The 12,256-nt window shown below is 41.1% G+C and overlaps 1 protein-coding gene across 3 annotated transcripts in view; it reads right to left on the bottom strand.

Moving 5' to 3' along the window:
- The window catches only part of SUGCT (succinyl-CoA:glutarate-CoA transferase), a 477,897-nt gene that overhangs the window by 134,481 nt on the left and 331,160 nt on the right, over positions 1-12,256 (bottom strand). The window lies entirely within an intron of this gene.

A 12,256-nucleotide genomic window follows, 5' to 3' on the forward strand; every position in this document is an offset into this window, starting at 1 on the left:
AGCACTTTAAAGACTAACAAAACATGTAGATGGTATCATGAGCTTTTATTAATTTATTTAGTTCTTTTTTGAACCCTATTATAGTCTTGGCCTTCATAATAGCCTCTGGCAAAGAGTTCCACACGTTGGCTGTGTATTGTCTGAAGAAATACTTTTTATATTTAAATTTCCCGGGTTTTTTTCACCCAGTTGATATAGCCAATCTTCTTTGCTACATCTTCTTTACTACAAAGCTTATCACTTAGATTAAATAAGACTTCAATTGAATTTAGTGGGCTTTGGATCATTCTACATGCTTATCAATAAGTTAGTTACAGAATCTGGCCCTAAGTCCGCCTGTATGAAGCTTCTCTAGCTACCTCTGAGTATTCAAGTCTGTATCATTACTCGCTTCCTGTTTCACTCAGCCAAGTGAAGTATCTCACAGCACTCTCTGGCTATGTGTATACTGCAGTCTTTTGTTGGCAGAGACAATGCAAATGAAGCGCTCATTAGCATTTGTCGCGCTGTCATTTGCATATCTCTGCCGATGCTTTTTGTGGAAGACATTTTTGTACAAAAACAAGCAGCATAGACAGGGCCATTTTGTGCAAAAAAACTCTTTTGTGCAGGATGCTATATACCTCCTTTTTTGAGGCATAAGTGATCTTGTGCTAAAGGTCCTTTTTCCGCAAAACGGCTCCGTCTACACTGCTTGTTTTTGTGCAAAAACCTCTTCAGCAAAAAGCATCAGCAGAGATATGCAAATGATAGCACAACAAATGCTAATGAGTGCTTCATTTGCATTGTCTCTGCCAACAAAAGGCTGCAGTGTTTGTGTGTGACACCTGATGGTGCCGAAAATATATGCAAGAAACACAATACAATGGCTCACAACCTGTCGAAGGCTCTGTAGGTAGTGGTATATTTTAATTTATATGCACTTTCCTTTTGCCCAACTTGATGTTGATTCTCTAATCTGAGGATTCCTTTTCAGACAAAACAGTTTCGGAAGTTCATTATTTTGATCATTGTACAGGAAATAATTTAGATTTGTAATTAAAATGTTAAATGCACCTCATGGTGTGTGAAGTTAGTAACAACATTTCACTCTTAAGCTGGGCTGTGACCTGTCAAGGGAACACGTCAGACAGAACTTTTACCTCAAGTTAACACCACTGGGCAAAGAAAACAAGTAATTATTTCTGCAATAGCCATACAGTAATGCTTTCTCACTGAGTCACTCTACAAACTTAAGTTAATTTTCTGCATACAAGTTATGCTTTTTACTCCTAACTTTTTAGCTCCATCTAAAAAGGAACCAAAAACTGGGCAGACAAGATCCATACACTCTCTGCCTTGCAACATCCTCCACAACTTGCTTCATAAATAAAACTTCCTTGTGAAAGCTGAGATAAGGTGCAGTCGAAAGGGTGTGGGGACGGGGGGAAGGGAGATGACATTTAAAAATGCTTTTTAAAACACCAGATGTTGCAGAACCAACAGAGTGGAACAATGTATTTGATTTATCAAAAGAAAGGGGTTGTTTGTCTACATTTTTAAAAACTCATGGGATACTTTTAAGGCACTTAGTTGTGGTCTTTCTGTGTGTGAAGAACATAGCAAACGCCCTTATAGATTTGATATTTAAATGACATGCACGACAAGGGAACCGCTTGATGTGGTTCAGCATTTGCTCTTGTTACACTCTGTTCTGTCTATAAACATTCCAGCTGTGTGAATAATATAAAAACTATGTACAAGCCTTTTGCCATTCTTAGTACATCTCTCTCTGGTGCATTTTTGAGTTCTATAAACTTGCCATGGGCATGTCACAAAGCACCAGTGAAAACATACTACTGTACAATTCCAAGGGCAGATGTGGGCAGCTAATGAGAAGATTCTGCTTTCTAAAGGTATTAGCTTGCGTCTACAACTTCAGGGTAAGAGAATTTTAGCTGGAGGCCTGACAGTCATTTAAAACTTTACCTCTCAAGAGTTCTGAGGAGAATCATCTCACATTTTTGTCAGGGGGAGAAAACCTTTCTACACACATGCACGTGCATACACAGCCATTCCCCTCAGTCAAGGAAATAACACGGCCATTTAAAATCAATCCATTCTTGCAGGTTTACAGAGCTGCGGCTGACATTTCATGAGAAACTGACAGATGTTTTGTTTGGAAACAATTCTGCTTACATATTACATCATTTCTATATTTCTGTAGGAGGGTTCTGAAACAGTTAGGAGACAAGAGTCATGAATTCTGAGTTCTATGCCTGCTTTGTTATTAACTCGCTAGACACTCTTAGACATTTATTTAATCTATGTGCCTCAGTTTCCTCATCTATAACACATAGATGATAATAAATACAGAGCTCTCTCATGGACATGCTGTGAATGTCAAAGTACAATTCAACTCTGAAATGGGATTATGAAGAAACTGCACCTTTTTGCTCAACACAGTTACTTCCTAAGTGAAATTCACAAGACTTCATATGGACTAGGCACCACAAAGCCCTATTCTAAGGGATCGAGAGGGATTTAGGTGGTGCACTGACTTTATGTCTGGAGCAGTGAATTTCACCTCCTGAAGGCATTAGTCACATGCACCAACTTTAGCGACAAAAATTACTTTAATCTGATTTTGCTCCCAATAAAAGTACAGAACCAACATAGCTAAAACAGAGTTAGATGACGATTCCATTCCGTATTATACTAGGGATGTAAAATTTCGATTAATCGGCTAATCGAATAGTCGATGCAATTGTCATTGACTATTCAATTAGTCAATAAGAGCGCCTCCAACTTTGAAGTGTAGCAATCCCAGGGCTGTTGCTACACTTGAAAGGCAAAAGCGCTGCGAGAAGCATGGGGCCAGTGGGGGGAAATCAAGCATTCCCATGCTGGCCCCATTCTCCCCGCCGTGTTTCAAAGCAGCAGCACTGCATGGAGCCCGGGGTCAGTGAGGGAGTCCCCAGCTGACCCCAGGCTCCACGCAGCGCTGCCACTTTGAAATGCCACATACAGCTGGGGAGTCCCCAGCTGCTTTGAAGCACCTCCTCCTCTTCCCCCCTTCCTGTCTCTGATAGAGGCAGCAAGGAGGGGAAGTGACTAGTCCTTCACATCCTTATCTTGTACTCTTTCAAAACATTTATTTGTTACATTTCAATCAGTAACACTTACAACTACACTGAAATTAAATTGGGATTTCACAGGTATCACTGAGGACATCGCCTGAAAGCATTCAATGAAATGAAGAAAATGGTATGGTGCAAATGAGGGCACAATTTGGCTAGCTGGCCTTTTTTTACTGAATGTTAGGGCAGCACCAGTTTTGAGACAGAGCATCAGAGACCTGGGGGCTGATTCTCACTTCCTCCTCTTTTCCCCACTCCTGAACTATGCTGGATGGCCGCTTGTGGGAGAAATACCATGCTTTGGTACATTCTCCTCTCCTGCTCTGTCTGGGCTCCTATAGCTGATTAAAAACCAGAGTAGAATCTAGCTACTCTCTGCTCTGCGATTCAGTAGGCTGCCATCAGGGGAGTTGCTAAACAGGTGGAGCATGGTGGGGGAAAGCCCAGGTGTGAGGGGAAGGATGTGATTGGTATATGAGGGACATAGGTGGGACAGGGAGTTGCGAGGGCCTGGCAGACCATTAGCTCCACTAGTGTAAGATTCCTGCTCCCTATAGGACTTCATGCTAGTGGTATAAGAGAGAGATCTGCCCCTGTGCAGCTACAATTTGCACTGACACCAAATGGCCTCCTATCAGAGAGTTGGAAAAGGTTCCATGCATCCCATCCTATCATCCCTGCTGCCCTGTTCTTATCAGAGAATCAAAGCCATAATGTCAGAACTTGATCCATCCCTGTATGAGTGTGCCAGGGAGTCCAGGGGGCTTAAAGCCACTGGCTTACCTGGGGCCAGTTACAGTTTTGGCACTCAGGAATTCCCTCCTGTTATCCAAAAGTCACCCCAAAAGAAAGAGAGAGGAAATGGAGTCCCAACTTCCTTCCATACCCACTGGTGGAAATGACTGGGCACAAGGGGGAGCATGAAGCACCCAGTTAAGAGGATGGTGCAGCAGGATTGTTCTTTTTGTGGGAGAGGAATTTCCACAGAGCACAGTTGGTCCTAGAGCCCAGACACAGGGCAGCTCCAGCACAGACCTATACACACATTATCCAGTCTGGCATCCAATTTCAGCTTCTACATCATATCGTGTCTCTTTTCTTTTCCTCATTATTAAGGTAGAAGATTTTTATTAAAAAAACATCCCCAACTTCTTTTGTTTCCCAGTTTTTCATCAGCTCCTTCTTATATCCCTCATCTCAAGCCACCATCCTTCTATTTTTCATAGAAATTCTTACGCTACAAATACAAAGAGTTGGGGACATAAGAAGATGATCTCTTAAGAAATGAAGACTATTTTCATGCAAATGGACTACACACAAAAGAAGGGCCATAATAATACATTCTGCAGTTCCTTTGATCTCAGAATTTCACCATATTTTACAAATGGTTAAGTGCAGTCGTACTCTGAAAAAAAGGATCATAAAAATGGTGCTGGGAACTTTCATGCTTGTTTCCCTCAGCGACTCCTCATCAATTGTATTCACTTTAGAAATAACAACATGTGGGGTCTTTTCCTTGATAACTGAACCTGTGCTCTGAGAGCTATCTGGGTGCTTTCCATCTTATCCATCACTAGTAAGAAAGGTTTCAGCAACTGGAACTACCCCCTAGGGACATTATATCTACTGAGTAAAACTACAGCACATCAAACTCCAGCCATTTCATAGAATCATAGAATACTAGGACTGGAAGGGACCTCAAGAGGTCATCAAGTCCAGTCCCCTGCCCTCATGGCAGGACCAAATACTGTCTAGACCATCCCTGATAGACATTTATCTAACCCACTCTTAAATATCTCCAGATATGGGGATTCCACAACCTCCCTGGGAAATTTATTCCAAGTGTTTGACCACCCTGACAGTTAGGAACTTTTTCCTAATGTCCAACCTAAACCTCCCTTGCTGCAGTTTAAGTCCATTGCTTCTTGTTCTATCCTCAGAGGCCAAGATGAACAAGTTTTCTCCCTCCTCCTTATGATACCCTTTTAGATATCTGAAAACTGCTATCATGTCCCCCCTCAATCTTCTCTTTTCTAAACTAAACACACCTAATTCCTTCAGCCTTCCCTCATAGGTCATGTTCTCTAGACCTTTAATCATTCTCGTTGCTCTTCTCTGGTCCCTCTCCAATTTTTTCACGTCTTTCTTGAAATGCGGTGCCCAGAACTGGACACAATACATTATGAAGACCCCTGAGTGGATACAAAACTTTTATCATCATCCGCATCTGTAAAAATGAGCTGCAGGACAGCCACATCTGTATCCAGGGATGAGTATACTCGTGGATATCTGCAGATTTGCAAAGCTCTTGCAATATGGATTTGGAAAGGCCTATTCTTCCATCAGTGTGAGAAGAGATTTACGTAGAAAACTCCTGTTAACATATGCCAGTCACCTCTGGAAAGGAAAATAGCACTCTAAAGACTCTCAGGCCTAATAATACAACTAACAATCCAATCCCTATCTGATGCAGTTATGCCTGTGAAAGCTCTAATACAGGTGTACAGGCAAAAATGTCCTTTTGATTGTGTAGCTTATTCAGTTTGGGGTACTGATACAAACTACACCAACAAAAGAATTCTTCTGCCAGTATAAAGTGCATCTCTGCTAACAGGATGTGTAGGTATAGCTATATATTATTAGACAATCTCTAGGACATGCCTTAAGACATTCCACTGACAATGTTAATTAAAATGGAAAGAAGTCATTGGGAATTTTGCCATGGGCACTACCAGGGGCCAGGATTTCACCCAAAAAGCCCCACTAACAATATCAACACCTAGCTATCTAAGTAGTTTGGACCAGAAATCCTTGCAATGACACGTGCCAAAATATGCCATATTTGAATGGCTGCATTTGCCCCATCTGTGATCAGCAAGAAACCACATATGTATGTATTTTTGTGCCCTTTGCTCTATGTATCGGGCCCTTAATATTCATACAACCCTTTGAAATTCCAATAAGTGGCATGTAAGTGCCATGTATAGTTGTCGTTATGTTGATTTACTGTATCCAGGTCTGAAAGATACCTAATCTACTGTCAGTGCTTCACAAAAAGGTAGTTTCTTGACTGATGTTTTGTTATGTGCCGTAATGTGGGTGATTTTCACGTTGGGTATATACTGAGTTAAAAGTAGATTTTTTTCAATTGTAAAAACAAAGATAAATTTCATGTCCACTACCTCCACTTTCCAAAGAAATCTGGGCAAATAATTTCTCCCCCTAAAAGGTTTTGGATGTGAATTTTATGCTTTAAAGGGGCAATATTGTGAAAGCACTGTGAGCTGATGGTTTTTATTTACTCACTAAAGAGAACAGGGCACCATATTTGATTTCTCCGATTAGTCTGCCTTAACTACCCACAAAATTAAGGACTCGGTTTCTAGGTAGAAACTAAGTTTTAAACAGGAAATTCCAATTGTAGTGTGGACACCTGTTTATTCTATGCTGCATGGAGGCCATTTCACTTAAGCCCCAGACAGATAACTTTCACTTACTACTGACTCAGAACGTAAGCTTTGTCTCTGATGTAAATGAGTTTCACCATTGGCTTTAAAGAAGAATATGTTTAGAGTTGCATTGCTCCCAGTCACCTAGAAGTTAGTAGCTCCATATCCAAGTCATCCTTAAACTTCCAGTAGTGTACAAAAGATTTCAATAAATCATAATCCTTTTCAAAAGATATCCTTGGGTTAAATCACAGGAAAGGTGAGCTATGATTAAAAATAATTCTGCTGGTATCTTTGAAAATTTTAACCTGGTATGTTGGGAAACCAAACATAACTGAACTTGTGTTTTTTAAATAAATAAATAAAGCCCTTAACATCAAAAAGACCTTTACATTTATCTTCAGAGTAGTGTATTACAGGTGACCTCTACAGATTGGAAATAGGATTACATTAACAAACCTTTCCTTTTAAAGTGGTGGATGGTGCAAGATGAAAGGGTGCACCCACTAACATTTTGCAGTGCTACTGGCTCAGGTTTAAAGAAAGTAGGTAACCAGGTATTTGTGTCATAGTCTAATCTGTGATACTGACATGGCTGTGAAAAGCAAAAGCCTTTGAAAATGATACTTTCATATGATGAAAAAAATCTGGAGCGCTGTGTGCAAAAGGGTGTGAGAAATGTGAAGGGGAGTACAGATAAGGAGATAAAGGGAAATCTTTACAATGAACACTGCTGCATACTTATACCATCAACAGTAACTCATGTCTGTAACTGTGTGGATTCACATCAGATAAACTGATATTGGGGTTTGAGGTTTTGAATTAAATACCAGTGCCTTTTTATTCCTGTAAACATTTAAAAAACGCAGTTGTGTTCACTCCAGGGAAAACATGGTGTTACATGACTAGACTATGTTTGATGAATTCATTACTTATTTAGGGGTATAGACAAAAAATTAAATTATGTTCAACACTGATATTCCCTCAAAAAACCTGGCTCTTTTCCCTGTTGTGTTGGCTTACATGGCCATGTGTATTAATATCACAGAACTCAGTATACTCTCTTGTATGCAAGTTTGTTGATTTCCATCACCTGGAAATGAAGGACGCATGACCTTGCATCTGTCTACCTTAGGGTTTATAGAATCATAGAATCATAGAACTGGAAGAGACCTCAGAAGGTCATCAAGTCCAGCCCCCTGCTCTAGGCAGGACCAATTCCACTCATCACCATAGTATCAAAAGGCCTTACATTTATTAGCAATTTGCAAAACCTCAAATGAACTTAGAATCATAGAACACTAGAACTGAAAAGGACTTTGAGAGGTCTTCAAGTCCAGACCAAGTATCTTCATGGAGTTGCTGGCACATTTCCCTTCTCAGAGAGAAAAAAACTACTTGAGGTAAGATTTCTCTCCCTCGTGGCTTTCTGGGGCTGCTTTTGGAGGACAGCGTGAGTGAAGGAGTTGGCGTAGGGTTGCAAACAGAAGTGGGTGATACACATCTATTCCTAAACTAATTCTGCTCTTGATTACACTCAGTTAACCCTACTGAATTGACTTTTGATTGACTTCAGTGTTGTAGTGGACCGGAGTGGCCGCCCGCTGACCTGGAGGCGGAAGAACCCCTTTGGCAGCCATTTTGGGCAAAGCCTAACCCCTTCCCATCACTGGACCAGAAACCAGGAGGTATGGCCAGGGCTATAAAAGCCCAGCCTGGGATCTCAGTCTGGGCCCTGCCTCCGGAGGAACTAGAGGCCTGCTCAGTGCTCCTTGCCAGGGAGGCCGAGGCTTGGCCTGGACCTCCGAATGTGCTTGACCCAGAGGACCAGCCTGAACACCTGCACCTGGGAACTGTGTGGGACCGCCGGAGCTGCCAAGGCCAGAAGGTCCAGGGCTGGGATGCAATGGAGTGGGCAGGCCTGCGTCTAGTGTTGCCAGATAGTTGAAACAAAAATACCAAACACTCCCCTCTTCCCCCCCCCCCCCACCAAAAAAATCCGCAACTGCAAGGAGTACCGGTGCTGATCAGGGGCACTCCCTGCATTAAATGTAGCAGGTCCTTACTAGACCTGCTAAATTAACCACCAGAAGATTGATTTCAGCACAGAAAGTGGAGACGTGGTCTAACACAGAATTATCCAGATACCCTCATTATCCTCTCCACAGAATAAAAAGCATAGAATAGGTTAAACCAACAATAAGAATCAACATAAGCTCTTCACTGTTTCCCAGTTATATGGAAACCAGTTCTTTGCAGTATTATACAATACTGTTCAATATTTTTAGCGACTTTGTAATGTCCCCATGCTCCAGGTTCCACATAACTTGGCAGAAAACCAGTCTCTGCTTCTCTCTGAAAGGAGATGGAACCCTGCGTTGCCTGATGCTTCCTTTATTCTTCATAGCTTGAGTTTCCCTGGCAAAGATTTCAAATATGACCACAACAGTAAAGAAAAAAACCTTACATTTTACTATAAAATATACAAATCAGGAAATATAGACAACTAACAAAAACAGTTTCAGTACTACTTGATGAGAGAATTTTTTTCCTCTTCCAACATTCCAGTAATGTAAAACCACTGTATAGAAAATCATTTTTCAATTTCAGGAAACATCGTTACTAGCTGCCAAAAGTCGATCCATATAATAAGAACTATTTGCTAAAGCTGAACACCTGCAGTTTTATAGAAGGCCTCTCAGGACAGCTGTAACTAAGTATTCCAGTCTACAGCAGCCAATTACAACTTTAAACTTTTGTCTAAGAAACAATGCCTTTTCCTTGCTGTGGAAGTGTGTTTGTGAGTGTGTGTACACAAGTGCATATACACAGACTTTCTGAAAATGACAAGTGTTCAATAAGTGAAAGTCGAGGTTAGTGATGGAGGATTAAACTAGTCCTAAGAATATGATTGCTTGCTCTTGGAAGTATGCCAGAATTCTAAGAGTTCACACCCTACAAAAGAGGCTGTCAGATAAATATGAGTGCATTACATGCATTCCCTATGCTAAATCAGGATGTAACTGTAAGAGTTCAGGTGAAAATGACTAGCCTAAATTAAACACCTCCCCACAACAGACACAAATCACATGATCAACCACTCAAAGTAAGTCTATTGGCTTCTACAAGCAGAATCTTGTTGAGCTGAATCTTTAAAAATTCACAAGACTCATTTCTGATTTAAGAAGTGGGTGATTACACTGGCACAGAAAACTATTAGTAAGGATCAGGTACTACCACTGCTTCTCACAGTCTGAGAAACACTATTTCATTTGAGTGTGCTGCCTAAAATTCAGTCCCAGATATCTAAAAATCCTTATGCGTTATCAAAGTGCTCCCAAGGCAGGGAGCGCACACATGCTCACTTGGACAGATGCAGCAGTATAGGGCTGAGATAAGAAGAAGCAGTGAGAAGTACAGCTCCTGTTTCTCACCTTGGCAGGGGAGCAGTGACCCTTTTGCAGCTCACCATCCTCCTTGGCTGGCGTGGTGAGAGTTCTCTCTTCAGTTTCAATCTACTTTCACCATCAGGCAGAAAGTATTTTGCATGCACTAAGTGCCTGCACACTTGGCACACAGATGTTTAGAAATGTGGTCCTTGTTGCTCTCTGAGTAACTAAGCCAGACAAAACCAATACTTTTAGACTTGCCAAGAAAGAGACAGATGCATAGCTAACTAACAGAGACACTTCTCTTAGATTCTGGTCCTGCTCTTTGGAGATGAGCTGAAATGACAGATGCCACTTGAGGCATCTGCTCGGTACACTCTCACCACCTGCATAGGAAGAGGTCATAAGTAAAGAAAAACTGCAATACAGAGGGTTATTTCCCCCTCTCCCACAGGGTAAAGAAAGCAAACTAGCTTTGAAAATATGTTCCTGAGAGCATACAATTTTTGCCAGCTGCAACAAGGCTGCATGCTACACAAAGGACATTTAGCATGGATTTCAGATAAACTGGAATTCAACACACTGCACAGAATTCCCTGCAAAGAGGAGGGTCTGGAAAAATCAGTTGAGAAAAGCACAGAGACTGTCGTTAGACTTCGACATTCACATACCATGGTTTGGAAGTGGAAACAAAGAAAAAGAAACCCAAGGCGTTCAAACCACCAAATGGCTTTAACGGGTGTTTACAAAACCATGAATAGCATTCATTCCTGAATTAAAAACATAAATTCTCCACAATTTTACTTTTATGTAAATAAAACCAGTTCAGCTCTTATCTCAAGTTAGCAGACTGAACATTATTCAGATCTTACTAAGTTAACGGCTGAAATGAATGCTGTTAACTGCACTGAAAATAACATGCTTGTCTGGAAATCTGAAACTACATACGCTTGCAGATCTCAACAGCGCTCCATGAGCTATGAGGTCACTTGAGCCCATACACATGGTTTGGTTAATGGAAGCATTTGAAGCATGAAAACAGTTTCGAGGAAAGTTTCAACACGTTCATACCTTGACTGAAGGATTGCCTATCAGGATTTGCTCTGAGCTGAACCATCAGCGCATCTGCATCTGAGCAAACTGATAGATAGTACAGCGAGGATAAACTGTGATAAATTGAAATTTGCACCAGAAAATCTTTTCCTAGTTTCAGGCAGGGGGAAATTTTGTTTATACTATGAAGTGGTGGGTTGGATCACAGGGGTCTCTTCCACAGTCAGCTAGTGTACTGGTCATGCCACTGAGCCCACCTACCTGCTTTCTGAGGTACCCCACTATCCTATCCTGATTGGCCAGGAGCTCTGGTCTCCCACAGCCAAGGAACAGAGTTTGGGGTAACAGATCCCTAGCAGTGCAACACAGATACTGGACCAGCTCAGCTCTGGGAGGGCTCAGCTATAAGACTGTTGATAGCACTCAGGAACACAGCCCCAAAGAGGACCAAACCCCCAAATAAATCTGTCTTATTCTGTATAGAAGTTTTATGTAAAAAAAGTTTTTACATAAGTTTGCCCTCTTTATCAATTAAAGATAGATATGTACAGTGGTTACACCTTGCGCCCCCCCCTCCCCCCCGTAACAATTATCTACACAGGGCTTGATATTAAACCAACTTGTTTTATTAAGTATAAAAAGTAGAATTTAAGTGATTGCAAGTTAAGACAGACAGATCAAAGTAAATTACTAAGACAAAATAAAAAAAATGTCAGCTAATTCCTAATACATGCAAATTCTTACCCTAACAGTTGTTCTAATAATCTCTTTCACAAGCTAGACAGCCTCCTAGCTTGAGCCCAATCCTTCCCCTTGATCAGTATTAGATGCTTCCAAGCATTCATCTAGGGCGGTAAGTGGGAGTCTCCTGATGTCTGGAAACTACCTTTATTGTTTGGTTCCCTCTTTACATCCTTTTTGCTCACCATAGAAATTCTTTGTGCTCAGTCAAATTTGTCTCATTTTGAGTGGAAAAGTACCAGATCCAAAATGGGTTCCAGTATCAGGTCACCGGGCCACATGTCCTGACATGACCAACTATAATCCAATCTTACAGGAAAAACAAAACCATTCAAAGATTATGACCTTGAGTACTAGGCCATTAAGTTTCCAGAGAATCAGTAATGGCCCTCATTAGGAGCACATTTAGAATTATAAACACATCCACACTTCATAATGCTCAGCAACTGTTCTTAAGCTGAATAATGCTTGTGCTTTTCAAATAATGTCAGATCACATGGTCTAC

Source organism: Pelodiscus sinensis, chromosome 2 (assembly GCF_052426305.1).
Source record: "Pelodiscus sinensis isolate ZL-2025 chromosome 2, ASM5242630v1, whole genome shotgun sequence".
NCBI lineage: Eukaryota > Metazoa > Chordata > Testudines > Trionychidae > Pelodiscus > Pelodiscus sinensis.